The sequence below is a fragment of the Entelurus aequoreus genome, linkage group LG20 (genome assembly GCF_033978785.1).
Source record: "Entelurus aequoreus isolate RoL-2023_Sb linkage group LG20, RoL_Eaeq_v1.1, whole genome shotgun sequence".
Lineage (NCBI taxonomy): Eukaryota > Metazoa > Chordata > Actinopteri > Syngnathiformes > Syngnathidae > Entelurus > Entelurus aequoreus.
Window position 1 is genome coordinate 7,593,459 of NC_084750.1, and position 19,444 is coordinate 7,612,902.

Genomic DNA, 19,444 nt, shown 5'->3' on the forward strand with positions numbered 1-19,444 from the left:
CGGGCGGCAGGGTAACCATAGCAACGTGTATAAACAACATGACTTGGTGCTGCTGTGTGTTGACAGATGCACATTAGCAGTCGGCATATTTGCGTCCGCTCTGCATACTCCTGTTTATTTCCCTTATGCCCCTTGCTGAAATGAACGTTATTCGCCGTCCGGCTTGACAAAAGCGATTTCCTCGTTTTTTTTTAAGGGATGTGTTTGTTTTTTAGTGACATTTATTAAATATACAATCCCGTTTGCACAAGAAATGAAGGAGGATATTTATACATTTATTGTAATTTAATAGGGACGCCAAAACCGCCGCCACCGAAGCCAAGAAGGTATGAATAATAGATGAATATATTTAACGAGCATTATTTGACATGTACTTAGTATTATGTGCCTAAAGGATATTTGTGAAGATGTTATTATTTGTGGAATGTATCTACTTTTGTTTTCTTTCTTTCCACACAAGGCGGACTTTTGCGCAATATAATTCTGGTATAAAATGCACTCTTTCTTTTTTTTTATTTGAAAATTGTTTTTTTTCCTGCCTATTGAAAATCTACAAGTACTTGATTTGTATTGATATCACATCAATAAAGGCCTTCTGGTATGTGTGTCTGCTTTCAGTGTGTGTTATGTTACATCCAGATGGAATGATATTTGAAATAGAATCATTTTGCTTTACAATAGTTTCAAGTCCAGCTCCTTTTAGTGGATGTCAGCCATGTTTTTTCCACCAATCTTGAAACGACGACAAATATTGAAACTTTGTGTTTAGCCTGTCGGTATATATATATATATATATATATATATATATATATATATATATATATATATATATATATATATATATATATATATATATATATATATATATATATATATATATATATATATGTATGTATATATATATATGTATTTATGTATATACTGTATATATATATGTATTTATGTATATATATTTATGTATATATGTATATGTATTTATGCATGTATATATATATATATATATATATATATATATATATATATATATATATATATATATATATATATATATATATATATATATATATATATATATATATATATATATATATACATATTTATGTATTTATGCATGTATATATACATATTTATGTAGAGTGGCCGTGCCAGCAATCGGAGGGTTGCTGGTTACTGGGGTTCAATCCCCACCTTCTACCATCCTAGTCACGTCCGTTGTGTCCTTGGGCAAGACACTTCACCCTTGCTCCTGATGGCTGCTGGTTAGCGCCTTGCATGGCAGCTCCCGCCATCAGTGTGTGAATGTGTGTGTGAATGGGTGAATGTGGAAATACTGTCAAAGCACTTTGAGTACCTTGAAGGTAGAAAAGCGCTATACAAGTATAACCCATTTATCATTATCATTATCATTTATTTATATATATATATATATATATATATATATATATATATATATATATATATATATATATATATATATATATATATATATATATATATATATATATATTCGAGGTTACTGTGGTTTATCCGTTATACAGGGCTCAATACCGGGGTAGAGCGGAATATACGTTAGGTCAGGAAAAACACAGGCTTTTTCATCCCTACAAGCCTGTTTCGCAGGTTTCCCTGCTCTTCAAGGGAGTTAAAAAAAAACACTGAGGCTATTTCATCCCTACAAGCCTGTTTTGCAGGTTTCCCTGCTCTTCAGGGGAGTAAAAAATTAAAAAAAAGCCATTTCATCCCTACAAGCTTGTTTCATAGTCAAAACTCCCCTGAAGAGCAGGGAAACCTTTGAACTCCCCTGAAGAGCAAAGGAACCTGCAAAACAGGCTTGTAGGGATGAAATAGCCTGTGTGTTTTTTCCTGACCTAACGTGTTTATATATTTATATATGTATATTTGGTTTTACCATTTTATTTTTTCAATTAAAAAAATATCAAAATGGCCCCCGCATGCTTGGCTTTTCAGTCCACGGCCCTTGTTGGACAAAATGTTCATCGAAAATATAAGAAGCATTCAGCATAAAAAAAATTAAAATAATAATAATAATAAAGATATTAACAAAGTTTGATGGGCTGATTGAAAAAAAAAGAAATAATACTAAATTATGAATAAACAAATTTGAAAATTTACGACAATGCGAGTGAACAAACGTGTACCTGAACATTAATATTTTTGTGCTGTCATCATTTTTGACACACATGCAGTTATACTATTTACTATTATTCTATTCTTACAGGGGGGAAACAAACAGTCAAAATGTAAGAAATAAGAGCAAAAAAATCAGAATGTAATGAGCAAAAAACTGTAATGTTCTAATAATTAATAATAATGTAATTATTCACCTATATTACAAAGCTGACACAAAGTTTAGTCTTTAAATACATTTGTGTTTTGGCCTTTTTTATAAATAAATAAAATATCAAAATGCCCCCGCATACTTTGGCTTTTTAAGTATGCAGAAAAAGTTAGAACACCCAATTAGAATAAGAATCAGAAATATTTTAATTATCCCCAAAGGGAAATTAAGATTTTCAGCACAATCCCATTCAAGAGCAGACAATCATTACAGGGAAACAGAATAGGATCAAACATTACAGGGAGGCAGGACAGGATCGCTGAAGGGTCTGCCAACTTCCGGCGCCCCTTACAAAAAAGGTGAGACACAAAGGTAAAAGCTTGGGGGGGGGGGGGTCAGTCTTAACCTGGGCTCCTGGAGAGGGGGTCCAGACTGAGGCCAAGGACAACAAAAACCTCATACCCATAGCACACATTAAGTTGTGTAAGAGGGAAACGTCAAAGAACACAAAGGGCATTAAAGACATTAAAAGAGGAGAGCTGATGCAACCAACCACTTTTTGTAAAACATATACACTGTGGGTGGGGGGGAACATGGCCAGCGACAGGAGCAGACCCAACAAAGCAACCAAGAGAGCCGACTCCACCCTCGGCCGCCCACTGACTCTCGGCCAGTGTCCAGTCCGCATGGATGAGCGAGGATACGTCCATATAAGATAAGAAGCATTCAACATAAAAAATAAAGATTTAAAGAAAGTGTAGTGAGCTAATTGAAAAAACACAAACAATACTAAATTATGAATGAACGAATATGAAAAATAGCAACGCGAGTAAACAAATGTGTACCTGAACGTTAATATTTTCGTGCTGGCATAATTGTCGACACACTAGGTTATGCAGGTACACAATTATTTTATTATTCTATTCTTACAGGGAAAAACAACAGTCAAAATGTAAGAAATAAGAGCAAAAAAAATCGGAATGTCATGAGGAAAAAGCTGAGATGTTCTAATAATGTATAATAATGTGATTATTCACCTTTAATACAAAGCTGACACAAAGTTAAATACATATGTGTTTTAGCATTTGTTATAAATAAATAAAAATATCTAAATGCCCCAGCATACTTTGGCTTTTTAAGTATGCAGCCCTTGCTGGAAAAAGTTTGGACACCCTTGCTCTACAACAGGGGTGTCCAAAGTGCGGCCCGCAGCTAATTGTTTACCGGCCCGCCACACATTCTGGAAATACTATTGCAAAAATAAAAAAGAACATTACAAAAAGTGGAATGAGGTGAAATCTACCGGGAAAAAGTTGCAATGTTGACGCAAAAGCTGCCATGCAGGTTGGGTTTTTTTGCTCATTCTTTCTTTATTTTTATTTTTTTTTGCCATTGCTCAAAAAATAATAATAATGATAAAAAAAATCCATGTTATAATGAATTATTCTCAGGGCTCCAATTACTTCAAATATTTCACTTTAAAATGTTTTATGTGGTAAATATTGCATATATTGTGTAGTAGCCATATAAAAACATCAAAGTTTTATTTGACAAAAGCGCATAAAACAAACAAAATAATAGTTCCAGCATAAAATGGACAGATATATCTGAAGTTGATCTTGTAACTTAAGTGTTGAAAGTAAAAGAAAAACCTAATAAATATGTATCACTTTATGAGAGGGGCATCTTTTGGATCCCAAATATATTTAGTGATTTTTTATTTATCTTTTCACTGTGATTACTCAAAAATATGAAATAATTAAAATCAATGGTGTCCTGCATTATTGATCTTTTAGGGCTCTAATTACTAAATACTGCATATTTCAGTTTTACTATAAAAAAAACTAAGTTGTTTTTGACAGAAAAGCCATGAAACATTTTTTTGAATTTGTATTACTTTATATCAACTTGAAGTTGATATTGAAATTCACTGTAAGCGTTAAATAATTAAAAAAAAATAATAATCTGACCTATTTTTAACATTTTAATGACTGAGACCCTTTATGGTCCCCGGGATCCCTAAAGGTAAAATAAATTAAAAATCCATATATTTTGTTATGGTTTGAAAATGAAAAATATCAAAATGGCCCCTTCATGCTTTAATTTTTCCGTGTGCGGCCCTCAGTGGAAAAAGTTTGGACACCCCTGCTCTACAAATATGCAATTTTGTGAATTGTTGCAGTTCTGATCAAGTCCACTAGAGGGAAGCACATTTCCACGTTGTGCAGTACAGCTTGCTAGCCAATTCAAAGTCGCATTGATAAACTGACGTCACGCAGTGTAATGTCAGTGTTTATTATAGCGGAAATGGGGGATATATTTTACACATAAAGATGTTAAAAAAATCAATTTGCGTCTCGCTGAGGTTACACTTTATTAAAAAATGTTTTTTTGATTGAAACTTTCATTAGTAGATTGCACAGTACAGTACATATTCTGTACAATTGACCACTAAATGGTAACACCCGAATACGTTTTTCAACTTGTTTAAGTCGGGCTCCACGTTAATCAATTCATGGTAAACTCATGGTCGCCATGGGTTAGCTTGTATAGCCTGCTTCCTTATACATTTAATTGTATTACCACTTATGTTGTGGAATATATATATATATATATATATATATATATATATATATATATATATATATATATATATATATATATATATATATATATATATATATATATATATATATATATATATATATATATATATATATATATATATATATATATATATATATATATATATATATATATTTTTTTTTTAATTATTATTATTTTATTTTATTTTATTTTATTTTATTTTATTTTATTTTAGTGTTTTTAAAAAAAAAATTTGTTAAACCTTTATTTATAAATGTCAGCATTTACAATCAGTTGAGAAATAATAATCAAAGTACAAAATCAGTACAAAAACAGTACAAAAGCAGTACAAAACAGCGCCAGGGGGTTGTAAATTCAAAGTAACTAAAATAGAATGCAAAATATATATATATATATATATATATATATATATATATATATATATATATATATATATATATATATATATATATATATATATATATATATATATATATATATATATATATATATATATATATATAAACAAAGTGCAAAGCCATAGGCTCACTAAATTTCAGTAAATAACTTAAATTTGGAACACAGCATCATCGTTTTCACAGCTTTTTGGTTGTTAGAGGTAGAGAGCGTTTTAACGTAGACTTCTAATTCTTTTTTAAAGGCACAAAAAACAGGTTGGGTATTGAGAAACTTACATTTTTATATATAAAAGGCTTGTGTAGCCTGCTTCCTTATACATTTAATTTTATAACCACTAATGTTGTGGAATTGTATTATTTTATTTTTTAAATGTATTAATATTATTATTATTTTATTTTTTTTGTGTGTTTTTTAAATTTTATTAAATTTTTTATAAACCGTTATTTGGCGAAGTTGGTAGAGTGGCCGTGCCAGCAATCGGAGTGTTGCTGGTTACTGGGGTTCAATCCCCACCTTCTACCATCCTAGTCACGTCCGTTGTGTCCTTGGGCAAGACACTTCACCCTTGCTCCTGATGACTGCTGGTTAGCGCCTTGCATGGCAGCTCCCGCCATCAGTGTGTGAATGTGTGTGTGAATGGGTGAATGTGGAAATACTGTCAAAGCGCTTTGAGTACCTTGAAGGTAGAAAAGCGCTATACAAGTATAACCCATTTATCATTTATTTATCATTTATAAATGTCAACATTTACAAACAGTTGAGAAGTACAGAAAAAGTACAAAAGCAGTACAAAACAGCGCCAGGGGGTTGTAAATTCGAAGTAACTAAAATATAATGCAAAATATATATATATATATATATATATATATATATATACCAAAACAAAGTGCAAAGCCATAGGCTCTCTCAATTTCAGTAAATAACTTAAATTTGGAACACAGCATAATCTTTTTCACAGCTTTTTGGTTGTTAGAGTTATAGAGTGTTTTAACGTAGAGTTCTAATTCTTTTTTAAAGGTCCAACAAACAGGTCGGGTATTGAGAAACTTACATTTATTCATATAAAATGCTTGTGTAGCCTGCTTCCTTATACATTTAATTTTATAACTACTTATGTTGTGGAATATATTTTGTATTTTATTTATTCATTACTGTTATTATTTTATTTTATTTTTTTGTGTTTTTATTTATTTATTTTAAATTTTATAAACCTTTATTTATAAATTTCAACATTTACAAACAGTTCAGAAATAATAATCAAAGTAAGTACAAAAACAGTACAGAAACAGTACAAAAGCAGTACAAAACAGCGCCAGGGGGTTGTAAATTCAAAGTAACTAAAATAGAATGCAATATATATATATATATATATATATATATATATATATATATATATATATATATATATATATATATATATATATATATATATATATATATATATATATATATATATATAACAAAACAAAGTGCAAAGCCAAAGGCTCACTCAATTTCAGTAAATAACTTAAATTATTTTCATCGTTTTCACAGCTTTTTGGTTGTTAGAGGTAAAGAGTGTTTTAACGTAGAGTTCTATCCATCCATCCATTTTCTACCGCTTGTCCCTTTTTGGGGTCTAATTCTTTTTTAAAGGCACAAAAAACAGGTCGGGTATTGAGAAACTTACATGTTTTAATATAAAATGCTTGTGTAGCCTGCTTCTTTATACATTTAATGTTATAACCGCTTATGTAGTGGAATATATTTTCTATTTTATTTATTTATTACTATTATTATTTAATTTTTTTTGTGTGTTTTTATCTATTTATTTTTTTTTTTTAAATTTGATAAACCTTTATTTATAAATTTCAACATTTACAAACAGTTGAGAAATAATAATCAAAGTAAGTACAAAAACAGTACAAAAGCAGTACAAAACAGCGCCAGGGGGTTGTAAATATATATATATATATATATATATATATATATATATATATATATATATATATATATATATATATATATATATATATATATAAACAAACAAAGTGCAAAGCCATAGGCTCACTCAATTTCAGTAAATAACTTAAATTTGGAACACAGCATCATCGTTTTCACAGCTTTTTGGTTGTTAGAGGTAGAGAGCATTTTAACGTAGACTTCTAAATCTTTTTTAAAGGCACAAAAAAACAGGTCGGGTATTGAGAAACTTACATTTATTCATATAAAAGGCTTGTGTAGCCTGCTTCCTTATACATTTAATTTTATAATCACTTATGTTGTGGAATATATATATATATATATATATATATATATATATATATATATATATATATATATATATATATATATATATATATATATATATATATATATATATATATATATTTATTTTTTTTAATTATTATTATTAAATTTTTGTGTGTGTTTTATTTATTTATTTTATTTTATAAACCTTTATTTATACATTTCTACATTTACAAACAGTTGAGAAATAATAATCAAAGTAAGTACAAAAGCAGTACAAAACAGCGCCTGGGGGTTGTAAATTCAAAGTAACTAAAATAGAATGCAAAAAAAAAAATATATATATATATATATATATATATATATATATATATATATATATATATATATATATATATATATATATATATATATATATATATATATATATATATAACAAAGTGCAACGCCATAGGCTCATAAAAGTTCTGTAAATAATTAAATTAAATAATTAAATTAAATATAATTCACTTCACTTAATTTAAATTTGGAACACAGCATCATTGTTTTCACAGCTTTTTGGTTGTTAGAGGTAGAGAGTGTTTTAACGTAGACTTCTAATTATTTTTTAAAGGCACACAAAACAGGTCGGGTATTGAGAAACTTACATTTATTCATCTAAAATACTTGTGTAGCCTGCTTCCTTGTACATTTAATGTTATTACCACTTATGTAGTGGAATATTTTTCGTCCCATTGTTAGAATGCATGACGCAAAACAAGCCTAGTAATAATAATAAGGCGCTTTCTGGAACTGTCATCATGGATTCTTCTGACGTCACACTGACGCCAGATATCTCGTGTTACGTTTGAGGGCCCATCGTACAATCGGACATCCGACCCGTGAATCCCCCGCAAAGAGGGCACGACTCGGCTTCAACGATACTCTTTTAAGGAGAAAATCAAAGCGAATGACGTTTATGAAGCATTTTATTTTGTTTGTTTTTATATTTGAGGCCACAACATATATTGGCAGGATTGTTTGTGCGGGAGCTAAGCGAATACAATAAAGCAATGTATATTATTCAGATATAGGGTATATATCGGTATTGTAAGAATATTTTAAAAAAAGAAAGATTTTATTAATTTTTTTGGTATAAACTGCGTCGACAATTCCTCACATGGCAAAATTTCCGACCGCCTTGAATGTGACCACACAGCAAGGTTCCTCCCTGCACGAGAGTAGAAGCTGCCACATTGAAGAGGAACAAAAAGGCAGCCTGACGCTTTCCGCACTCGCTCATCTTTCTCCGGGCTAGTCACTGGATTTCAATGTTCTGCCTGCGCTTTGTAAGTAATCCCAAACAACAACAACACTATCGATATCTTTTGTCGGGTGCGATCGGAGCAAACACAACACACACACACAAAAGGCAGGGATTAGCATTAGCATGTTAGCACAAGTTGTACGTTGCAGCCACGTTAACGTTAGCCATTTTTCGGTGGAAAGCTGTTAAAAGCATTATTTAGACACTTTAACCGCCCGTTACACTTTTATTCACTGCACAAGTTGACGACCAAGTTAAGGGTGATAATGCGAATCGGATTCCGCGATAACATTCGCGATAGGTTTAAGTCTAGCTAGCTAGCTAGCGCGCTAGCTCGCTAACTAGCAGTTACCATCTTTAAAACGGTCACGACTAACATTTAACCGACATTTTCCGAAAATATTTTATTCAAACTTCTCCCAACGCGGTGTTGTTGTGTTTAAACTCGCTCAAACCGTGTCAAGTCTGCACTTAATAATACGAGCTGATGTTATCGTCAACCTTAGCTAGCCTAGCTCCGGGCTTATCAGAGAGAGGGGGAAAAAAGTATTTATGTAACGTTCAGGATTTATTTGTTTATTGTTCAAATATAATAATGACATGTTTAAATCCGATGCTTATAGTTCTTTGTGTTGTGTGCACTAGGGCTGTCCCGATCCAGGTTTTTGCACTTCCGATCCGATACCGACGTTGTTTTTGCACTTCCGATCCGATACTGGCCTATCCGAGCTTGTATTAAAGCAGCAAATATAGAGTGGGCCAAAATTTAAAACTGAACAAAGCCGCGGGCCAAGGGTGAACAAATTAACCTTGTGTGATGACTGTATTATGATGATAGTATATATCTGATAGTATATATCTGTATCATGAATCATGATACAGACCCCGACTTAAACAAGTAGAAAAACTTATTTGGGTGTTACCATTTAGTGGTCAATTGTACGGAATATGTACTTCACTGTGCAACTTACTAATAAAAGTCTCAATCAATCAATCAAAACCTTTTAATAGGGATCCAAACAAGTTTTGCATTGAATATTGAACAAGCAAGGCTTATATAACATTATAGTGACATGCAAATGCAATTAATAATAATAATAAAAAAATATCAATGGCATATCAAATACAATTTAAATAACAATTGAATGCCTCTTCTCTATTTGCAGCCTTCTGAGGTAAATATCAACATTATAAATGAAACATTAACTTTTTCCACAGGCTAATACATTTGAAAATAAAATAATGAATAAACCAACCATGCAGGACTTTAAACTGCTCAGTTTGCAACACACTGATCTAATCTGATGTGCCCAAGCCAGATACCTGGCATCTTTTCTTGGATGCTAGTTCATTAATGTCGGGGCTCAGGCTTTGAGCTGAGGCCACCTTCATTATCGAACGAAGGTGTTCATCAGTCATCATATCTTGTAGTCCACCCAGGCCAAGATTCTTGGGCGTGCCTTAAAGGCACTGCCTTTAACGTCCTTTACGACATGTCGTCACGTCCGCTTTTCATTTAGTCCAACGAGTGCTGGCCCAGTCACATAATATGTGCGGCTTCTGCACGCACACACAAGTGAATGCAATGCATACTTGATCAACAGCGTTACAGGTTTTACTGTGGGTGGCCGTATAAACAACTTCAACACTGTTGGAAATATACGCCACACTGTGAATCCACACCAAACAAGAATGACAAACACATTTCGAGAGAACATCCGCACCGTAACACAACAGAACAAATACCCAGAACCCTTTGCAGGACTAACTCTTCCAGGACTCTACAATATACACCCCCGCTACCACCAACCCCCCACACACACCTTGTAGCTAATATATCTGTATATATATATTATTCTGTACACATATTATGTATATATTCGTATATATGTTAGATTTTTTTATCGCTATATTAGTCTATACCGGCATTGTCCTTTCCATCATTGTAACTGAGCTACTGTGTTGAACAATTTCCCTTGTGGATCATTAAAGTTTGTCTAAGTGCCGCGACCGCCCTCGTCTTTCACCGTAATGCCCTAAAAAAATTGACCAACATTTGCGGCAAGAACATGCCGTGACCGCCCGTGACTTTTTACTTGTTAGTGGACGAGGGATGTAACAGTAAATGGTATAATGATAATTAGCGATAGTTAGTCCATCCATCCATCCATTTTCTTCCGCATATCCGAGGTCGGGTCGCGGGGGCAGCAGCCTAAGCAGAGAAGCCCAGACTTTCCTCTCCCCAGCCACTTCGTCCAGCTCCTCCAGGGGGATACCGTATTTTTCGGACTATAAGTCGCAGTTTTTTTTCATAGTTTGGCCGGGGGTGCGACTTATACTCAGGAGCGACTTATGTGTGAAATTATTAACACATTACCGTTAAATATCAAATAATATTATTTATCTCATTCACGTAAGAGACTAGACGTATAAGATTTCATGGGATTTAGTGATTAGGAGTGACAGATTGTTTGGTAAACGTATAGCATGTTCTATATGTTATAGTTATTTGAATGACTCTTACCATAATATGTTACGTTAACATACCAGGCACGTTCTCAGTTGGTTATTTATGCCTCATATAACGTACACTTATTCAGCCTGTTGTTCACTATTCTTTATTTATTTTAAATTGCCTTTCAAATGTCTATTCTTGGTGTTGGATTTTATCAAATAAATTTCCCCCCAAAAATGCAACTTATACTCCAGTGCGACATATACATGTTTTTTTCCTTCTTTATTATGCTGGTGCGACTTATACTCCGGAGCGACTTATAGTCCGAAAAATACGGTAGTTAGTAGCAATAGTTAGTAATACTGTTTAATTTTTTGAGTTCCTGAAAAAAACGTCATTTATGAATGCATTTTTGGCATGCGCTCTAGTGTCGTTTGGCTTGATTATCATGGCGGACTAATGACACAGACTTTGCTGTGGAGATTTCCCCCTCGGAGTAAACAGAACCAAGCGCCTGGTTTAATGTCGTTTTCCCTCGCTTCCCGCCGTGCGTTAAAGAGCGCACTGCTGTGTTTAGATGGAGACAAGTGTGGACGACGACTACTCAGTGGCTTAGTGGTTAGAGTGTTAGACCGCCCTCGTCTTTCGCCGTAATGCCTTAAAAAAATTTAACAATGTTTGCGGCCAGAACATGCTGTGACCCCCCCTTGACTTTTTACTTGTTAGTGGACGAGGGATGTAACAGTAAACGGTATAATGATCATTTGCGATAGCTTGTAATACTGTTTAATTATTTTTAATTACTGAAAAACCGTCATTTATGAATGTATTTTTGTCAACACCAAGTCAGGCGCATGCGCACTAGCGTCGTTTGGCTTGATTATCATGGCGGACTAACGACACTGACTTTGCTGCGGAGATTTCCCCCTCGGAGTAAACGGAACCAGGCGCTTGGTTTAACGTCGTTTTCCCTAGCTTCCCGGTGTGCGTTTAACTAAGCGCCCTGCTCTGTTTAGATGGAGACAGGTGTGGACGACTACTCAGTGGCCTAGTGGTTAGAGTGTTAGACCGCCCTCGTCTTTCACCGTAATGCCCTAAAAAAATTGACCAACATTTGCGGCAAGAACATGCCGTGACCCCCCTTGACTTTTTACTTGTTAGTGGACGAGGGATGTAACAGTAAACTGTATAATGATGATTTGCGATAGTTAGTAATACCGCTTAATTTTTTTAATTAACGAAAAACCGTCATTTATGAATGCATTTTTGGCAACACCAAGTCAGGCGCACGTGCACTAGCGTCGTTTGGCTTGATTATCATGGCGGACTAACGGCACGGACTTTGCTGCGGAGATTTCCCCCTCGGAGTAAACAGAACCAAGCGCTTGGTTTAACGTAATTTTCCCTCGCTTTCCGCCGTGCGTTTAAGAGCGCACTGCTATGTTTAGATGGAGACAGGTGCGGACGACTGTATTCGGTGGCCCAGTGGTTAGTGTCCGCCCTGAGATCGGTAGGTTTCGAGTTCAAAGCCCGGTCGAGTAATACCAAAGACTATAAAAATGGGGCCCGTTTCCTCCCTGCTTGGCACGCAGCATCAAGGGTTGGAATTGGGGGTTAAATCACCAAAAATGATTCCCGGGCGCGGCCACCGCTGCTGCCCACTGCTCCCCTCATCTCCCAGGGGGTTATCAAGGGTGATGGGTCAAATGCAGAGAATAATTTCGCCACACCAAGCGTGTGTGTGACAATCATTGGTACTTTAACTTTAACAATATTGGAGACGCTTGTCCCCACACTAAATGTATACAGTGCAGGAGAAAACTTTTTAATGTTTTGCAGCAGGCGATGTGTCATGAACTTTGTCACTGCTTGTTTATAAAGTCTTTACTTTGTTTACTGGGATGTTCACTCCTCCTTCATGTAACTGCAAACTGTGTCAGTGTTCAAATAACATCAATACTGGCTAAAATGTTTTGTCGTCTCATCGAACTGAACGCAGGCTTTGAAGATTGTGTATTCGATGTGAGAGGTGTCGCTCTTTATTTTTGTTGGCCAAACTGTTGTACTGAAACACTAGAGAGGCGTTGGACAAGAACAAAGGTTGTCTATTATATTTCATCTTCATTAGCCAAGCTGCTTTGTGTTTTATTTTGATAGCAAAAAGTAAACACAATAGATTGATTCCTTCAGGAGAGTTCCCTCAGGAATTTTTTTTTTACATTGTGTTTTTTTCATGTCACTAAGGTGTTACTTCAAAAATCATTCATGTGACACATCATTTTGTTAATGTTTTATTGTGTATAGTTAATTCCTATATGATATAATTCTGCTCACACTCTTAATGGATCTGTCCCGACACAGCATCTACATCTACATATAAATGTACATCACTTAAAAAATAAAAACTCTCTCTATCAAAATGTAAACAGAGATAAAGGCATCATGTAATGACAAAAAGCTGACAAGTTGATGTTATTAATGAATAAAAAAAACTAATGTTTGTTTATAAATTTATGGATAACGTTTATTTATAGCCTTTTTATTAGACATTACAAATGACATGATGGTATTACGTTCACACCCCAACACTGCTTTACCTAACAATCAGTAATCATCATTTCAATATTGCTAACAATAATCCTAATTATTACTTTGGCCATAAATGGCCGCCCTAGATCTCATACATGAACACTATTTTTAATCTATTTTCTATATATATATATATATATATCCTGCCTCAAAAGAAAATGTTTGCCTTGGTGCCCGAAAATATGAGCCCTCTTTTAAGGCAACACTTGCCTTGACCATAAAAAGTTAAAATTCGAGGCCAGAGAATGAGTCCATTTTGCGTCTTCATTAATATGCAAAATATAGGCTGATTACCCAAACGCCCTCACTAAGTGGAGGCAAAAATGTAAATATGTTATACAGCATGCATATGGTGATTTATCAACACTCACCACCCGTTTTGCGAGCACTATTTGGCACGATACGCGCACGGCTGTGAACGACGGGCAGATAATCTTCCGTCATACGTCAATTCAGCAACATTCTTTTATAACTTCATAGCTGCCAGATGACTTAAGGGGCTGATTAAAATGATAAATGATAAATGGGTTATACTTGTATAGCGCTTTTCTACCTTCAAGGTACTCAAAGCGCTTTGACAGTATTTCCACATTCACCCATTCACACACACATTCACACACTGATGGCGGGAGCTGCCATGCAAGGCGCTAACCAGCACCCATCAGGAGCAAGGGTGAAGTGTCTTGCCCAAGGACACAACGGACGTGACTAGGATGGTAGAAGGTGGGGATTGAACCCCAGTATCCAGCAACACTCCGATTGCTGGCACGGCCACTCTACCAACTTCGCCACGCCGCCCCCAAAAGAAATTCAATTGTTATTTTGTGTCATTTACGGTATTTTCCAGACTATAGAGCGCACCGGTATATAAGCCGCACCCACTAAAATGTATACGAAAACATTTTTTCCCCTATATTACTCACGTAAGTCACAGATATATACGTTGTGAAATGAGTTGTTTGTACAGAATTATTATGTAAATGTTTATTTACATACCTTGATTTTTCTCAAATAGTGTCTGTAAAACGGCTGATCAAACAAAACAGAAGTCATCGTCATGGACCCACTCGCTGCGGAAGCTAGCTCTCCAATCAGCTAAACAGACTCGATAACTCCACGGTGACGTTCTGGTGAATTTGTGAAACCGAAAGAATATAAAAATAATGCCATTGTAAGTTAATAATACTACTAACATAGTCACTCGTAAATGTGTTAGCATATTAGCTAAAGCTAACAACGCCAGCTTGATTACGGTACGACAGCACGTACAAATATGCATGAAAACACTCCTACAGACATCAATTTAGTAAGTAAGAATTGTTTTAGTTAAATTGTAAAACTTACACACATTGCTTGGAGTGATGAATGAAGAATCCATATGAGTAGAAACGCTGTGGAAGGCTAGAACATGGCACTTGTACTTCCGGTTCACAGCTCAGTCTATACAGAAGGGCAATGCAGCACCTGCAGTGAGCGAACTCATCCAAGAGATGGCGCCATAGCACAAACCATAACATACCCTTTTCAATGTTTTTGCTTGTTTATAATACTTTTGCATTGTGGTTGTCAGCAAAGAAAAATCCATAAATTTGCTTCACCGTTTTATATGCCGCAGGGGTCAAAGTGTAGGAAGAAATTAGCGGCTTGAAGTCCGGCTTTTAAGGTAGTTAGTTTTTTTATAAGACTATATATTACACTACTTAATCGACATTGCCCAGGCGTCCAGCTGCCTGCCAACACGCCCACGCCAGCGAGGCAGTGGAAGCGGGAAGATCACAGCCGAGAGGGAAGAGACCGTAGATTCAGGTGTCGATGTAGACTGGCAGTACCGTGGGACCTTCATGATCATCTACCCTCATAGGCCACACTATAATTGACTCCGGTGGGGAAAAATGGTCAAGAATTTGGGGTCCACAGCACGATCATGTTTTTTAGAATATCTCATTATACAGAACTTTGAGTGTTCTAACATATCCTATGTCAGACCTGGGCAAAATACGGCCCGCGGGCCACATGCGGCCCAGTAAGATTTTCAATCCGGCCCGCCAGACGTTCTACATAATTTTTTTTTTAGACCTTTAATATCAAAACTGTAGCCAAAGGTGGGATGTGCAGTGCTGTTTTTAAATTACCATAAGTCTTGAATTATAGAAAGTATTTCAATGGTTGAAATCTGCGCTTTTGGGTGTTATACAAGTTATTACGGTAATCTATGTCACATCAGCTCAGACCAGGAACAAACCAGAGTGGGCAGGGTTTGTTTCCAGAGCAGCCAGCCCCAGATGGGGAAACAGATTTTTGCGTGATTATACATCATATTGTCGGTGTTTATTACACTTTGCATTCATATTTTGCAGTTTTTTACATTTTGTTGTTTTGCTTGATTGTAAAATACACACAACTATCGAGGAGCTGGTCTGAGAAGTAAAAGAGGAGCAACGCACATATGTTGTTAATATTCAGTGTTTTATTGTTCATAGTTAATATTTTAAAACCCAATTTCTTTATTTTCATGTACATTTTGGGTGTTTCATTCAGTAAAAAAACTGTACAATTCCATTCTGGTTTTTTGAGGTGGTCTGTTTTTAGAACTCTATATGACATTGTGACCTTTGGTATTGGTGTTCCTGAAAAAAAGGCACCCAAACATAGGGCTCGGCGATATGGCCTTTTTTAAATATCTCGATATTTTTAGGCCATGTCACGATACAAGATATACATCTCCATATGTTGCCTTAGCCTTGAATGAACACTTGATGTAGGGCTGGGCGATATGGCCTTTTTTAATATCTCTATATTTTTAGGCCATATCGCGATACACTATATATATCGATATTTTGCCTTATCCTTGAATTAACACTTTATACACATAATCACACCAGTATGATGATTCTATGTGTCTACATTAAAGCATTCTTGTTCATACTGCATTTATATATGTTCATTTTAAAGTTTTATGCAGAGAGGGAAATCACAACTAAGTCAATCTACCAAAACTGTATTTATTAAACAGTTATTAAGCAGTGGCACAAACATTCATGTCATTTCAAAACAGAAAGTGCAAGATTGTCAGAGACATTTTAAAACAAGCTACTAGTGCACTTTTGTGCATGATGTCACTAAGATGACATATCAAAACAACACTACATCAAAGTGCACTTTTTGTACATAACGGCACTACAGTAGTTTAGTTTAAAAACATGATGTCACACAAGATATTTCAATAAGTGTCAAATAAAAATGAGCTGCATAATAGGAAATGAAATAGTGTACGTCCTTCGCTATGTGGTAGGTTACTGCGGACATTATTTCCTTTTGTTGTGGACTCTTTTTTTCATACGGTGTTGATCTGGAAATGTTTGCCTCGGCATTTTGATGGCGTGGCACCGAACGGACATGTTGACATGCGAAGTAAGCACTCTTGGTATTCAAGCGGGTGACTTTTCAAATGATGCTACATATTAGCAGTAATGCTACTTTTTGTAGAAACGCTTTTGCCCCACACTTGACAAATTACAGTTGTCTGTTCGACATATTCCCACTTGAAGCCAAACCACCGCCAGACGATGGACCCCCTGCTGTTTTTTCTTGGGAATTAATTCTTCCTTCATTTGTTACCAGATTCGCACCTTCTTTCTCTTGTATTACCACTCGCACCACAGCTAACATACGTATGTGACATATGTAAGAATGTGCGCTTGTTTTATGTCTGTGAGGAGAGACAAGAAAGAGTGAGGAACGCCTGTAGTGTAATGCCCGCAGTTAAAAGCAACTGCGTGAGAACGTATACTCGAATATCACGATATAGTCATTTTCTATATCGCACAGAGACAAACCCGCGATATATCGAGTATATTCCATATATCGCCCAGCCCTACCCAAACACACATACTGTACAGCCGATGTGTACATATAATGTAAACACCCAGACACATTTTTTTTCTCCCAATGTGGCCCACGAGTCAAAATATTTGCCCAGCTCTGTCCTATATGATAAAAACTTCTTGAAGTTTGCTTTTTTTGGGGTCTTTAGCAGACGCGCAGCCTCCCTCCCATGCACCTTCAGCGGTGTCCATGTGGATGCACTGCACGGCTGCTGCTGAAATGCCCATAAAAAGTGGTACATGTCTCCTGCTGGTTCGAAAACCTAGCAAAACGCCACAGCATGAGCATGATAACAAGAGTTTGCTGTAAATGAGTGTCTCCAGGGTGATGCCCCGCATGGCACACGCAAAATCCTCATTTAAACAAAGCCCTCAGCACCACTTTTAAAGCAGTCTTAGTAGATCACGTGCCCACTAAGTGTACACTATGCGCTGTTTAGCGTGAGGTATTGGAACCTTACGTAATCATAGTCTTTTGAAATGAACCGCACCCCCTATGCGCTAGGTGTGTCGCACAGTAACAGGCAGCGTTGCCCTGCTTTGTCAGGCACAAGAAGAGCACGGAACACGTGGGCCGAGGTGAAAGGAGGAAATGTTCTTGGAGAGGAAGTCGACTCGAGCAGCTGTGACACTGAAGGCCGCAGAGCGTTCCCATGCCTCTCAGTTTTCAATGTATGACCTTCCATCAGCCCCCTCCTCGAATCATTTCTGCTGTCCGGCTTATCGTTATGCTACTGGTTTTGAACATTGACGAGGAATAATCATTAACAAGTAGGTTGTGTGACTGGCCGGGGTGGTTCAAGAAGAGGCGAACATAGGTGGGTTTTCTTTAGGACTGAACCTTGTGGCTGAAAACTATCACAATAAAAAGGTGTGTTCCGTTAAAATGGGAAATTGGGAAGTCGGACTTCACAGCCTAGTTGAGGTCGGAAATCCAGATGGCCACATCTACGAAAGCTATTTTTGTGCTGGCCTCGTCTGAATACAAGTTATGGGGAAATAGGCAACCTTCTAACAATGTGGATGAAGAGAAAACTGGCGCTATTGCTAGCGATGTAGAACATACACACCACATGACGGTACTGTTACCATGTAAACAATATCCAATAGGGGTGTAACGGTACACAAAAATTTTGGCTCGGTACTTACCTCGGTTCAGAGGTCACGGTTCTGTTCATTTTCGGTACAGTAAGAAAACAAAATATAAATTTTTTGGCTATTTATTTACCAAATGTGTCAACAATGGCTTTATCCTTTTAACATTGGGAACACTATAATAATTCTGCCCACGTTAATCAACATTAAACTGCCTCAAGTTGTTGCTCAGATTAAATAAAATGACAAAACTTTTCTTCTACATATAAAAAGTGCAACATTAAACAGTTTCAAGTCAACTCTTCATGCTTAATTTATTACAGCATTTGGGAAGCCTGTAGTTAATTTTTATTATGTAAATGTTATATTTTTATCAACATGTGATAGCAGGGACCCTGCCATTCAAAACTAGGCTGCTCCATTACTAATGATTAATGTAACTATAGCTGAAAAAATAGTACAATAGCAATAGGATAGTCTACACGCACACACACCGCAAAATGAGCTAACGTTACGCTAAAAGCTAATTAGCCTTCACCTCAAGCCAGGACTGCGAGCGAGCTGAGCTGCAGTTTAAGTTT

At 35.6% G+C, this 19,444-nt stretch overlaps 1 protein-coding gene across 1 annotated transcript in view; it reads left to right on the top strand.

Moving 5' to 3' along the window:
- The first annotated feature begins 8,679 nt into the window (after positions 1 to 8,679).
- Positions 8,680 to 19,444, top strand: part of ptp4a2b (protein tyrosine phosphatase 4A2b) — a 66,610-nt gene continuing 55,845 nt past the window's right edge. The window contains exon 1 of the mRNA XM_062029320.1: positions 8,680 to 8,862. The gene's annotated coding sequence lies outside the window, so the exon portion shown is untranslated. The remainder of the gene's footprint in view (positions 8,863 to 19,444) is intronic.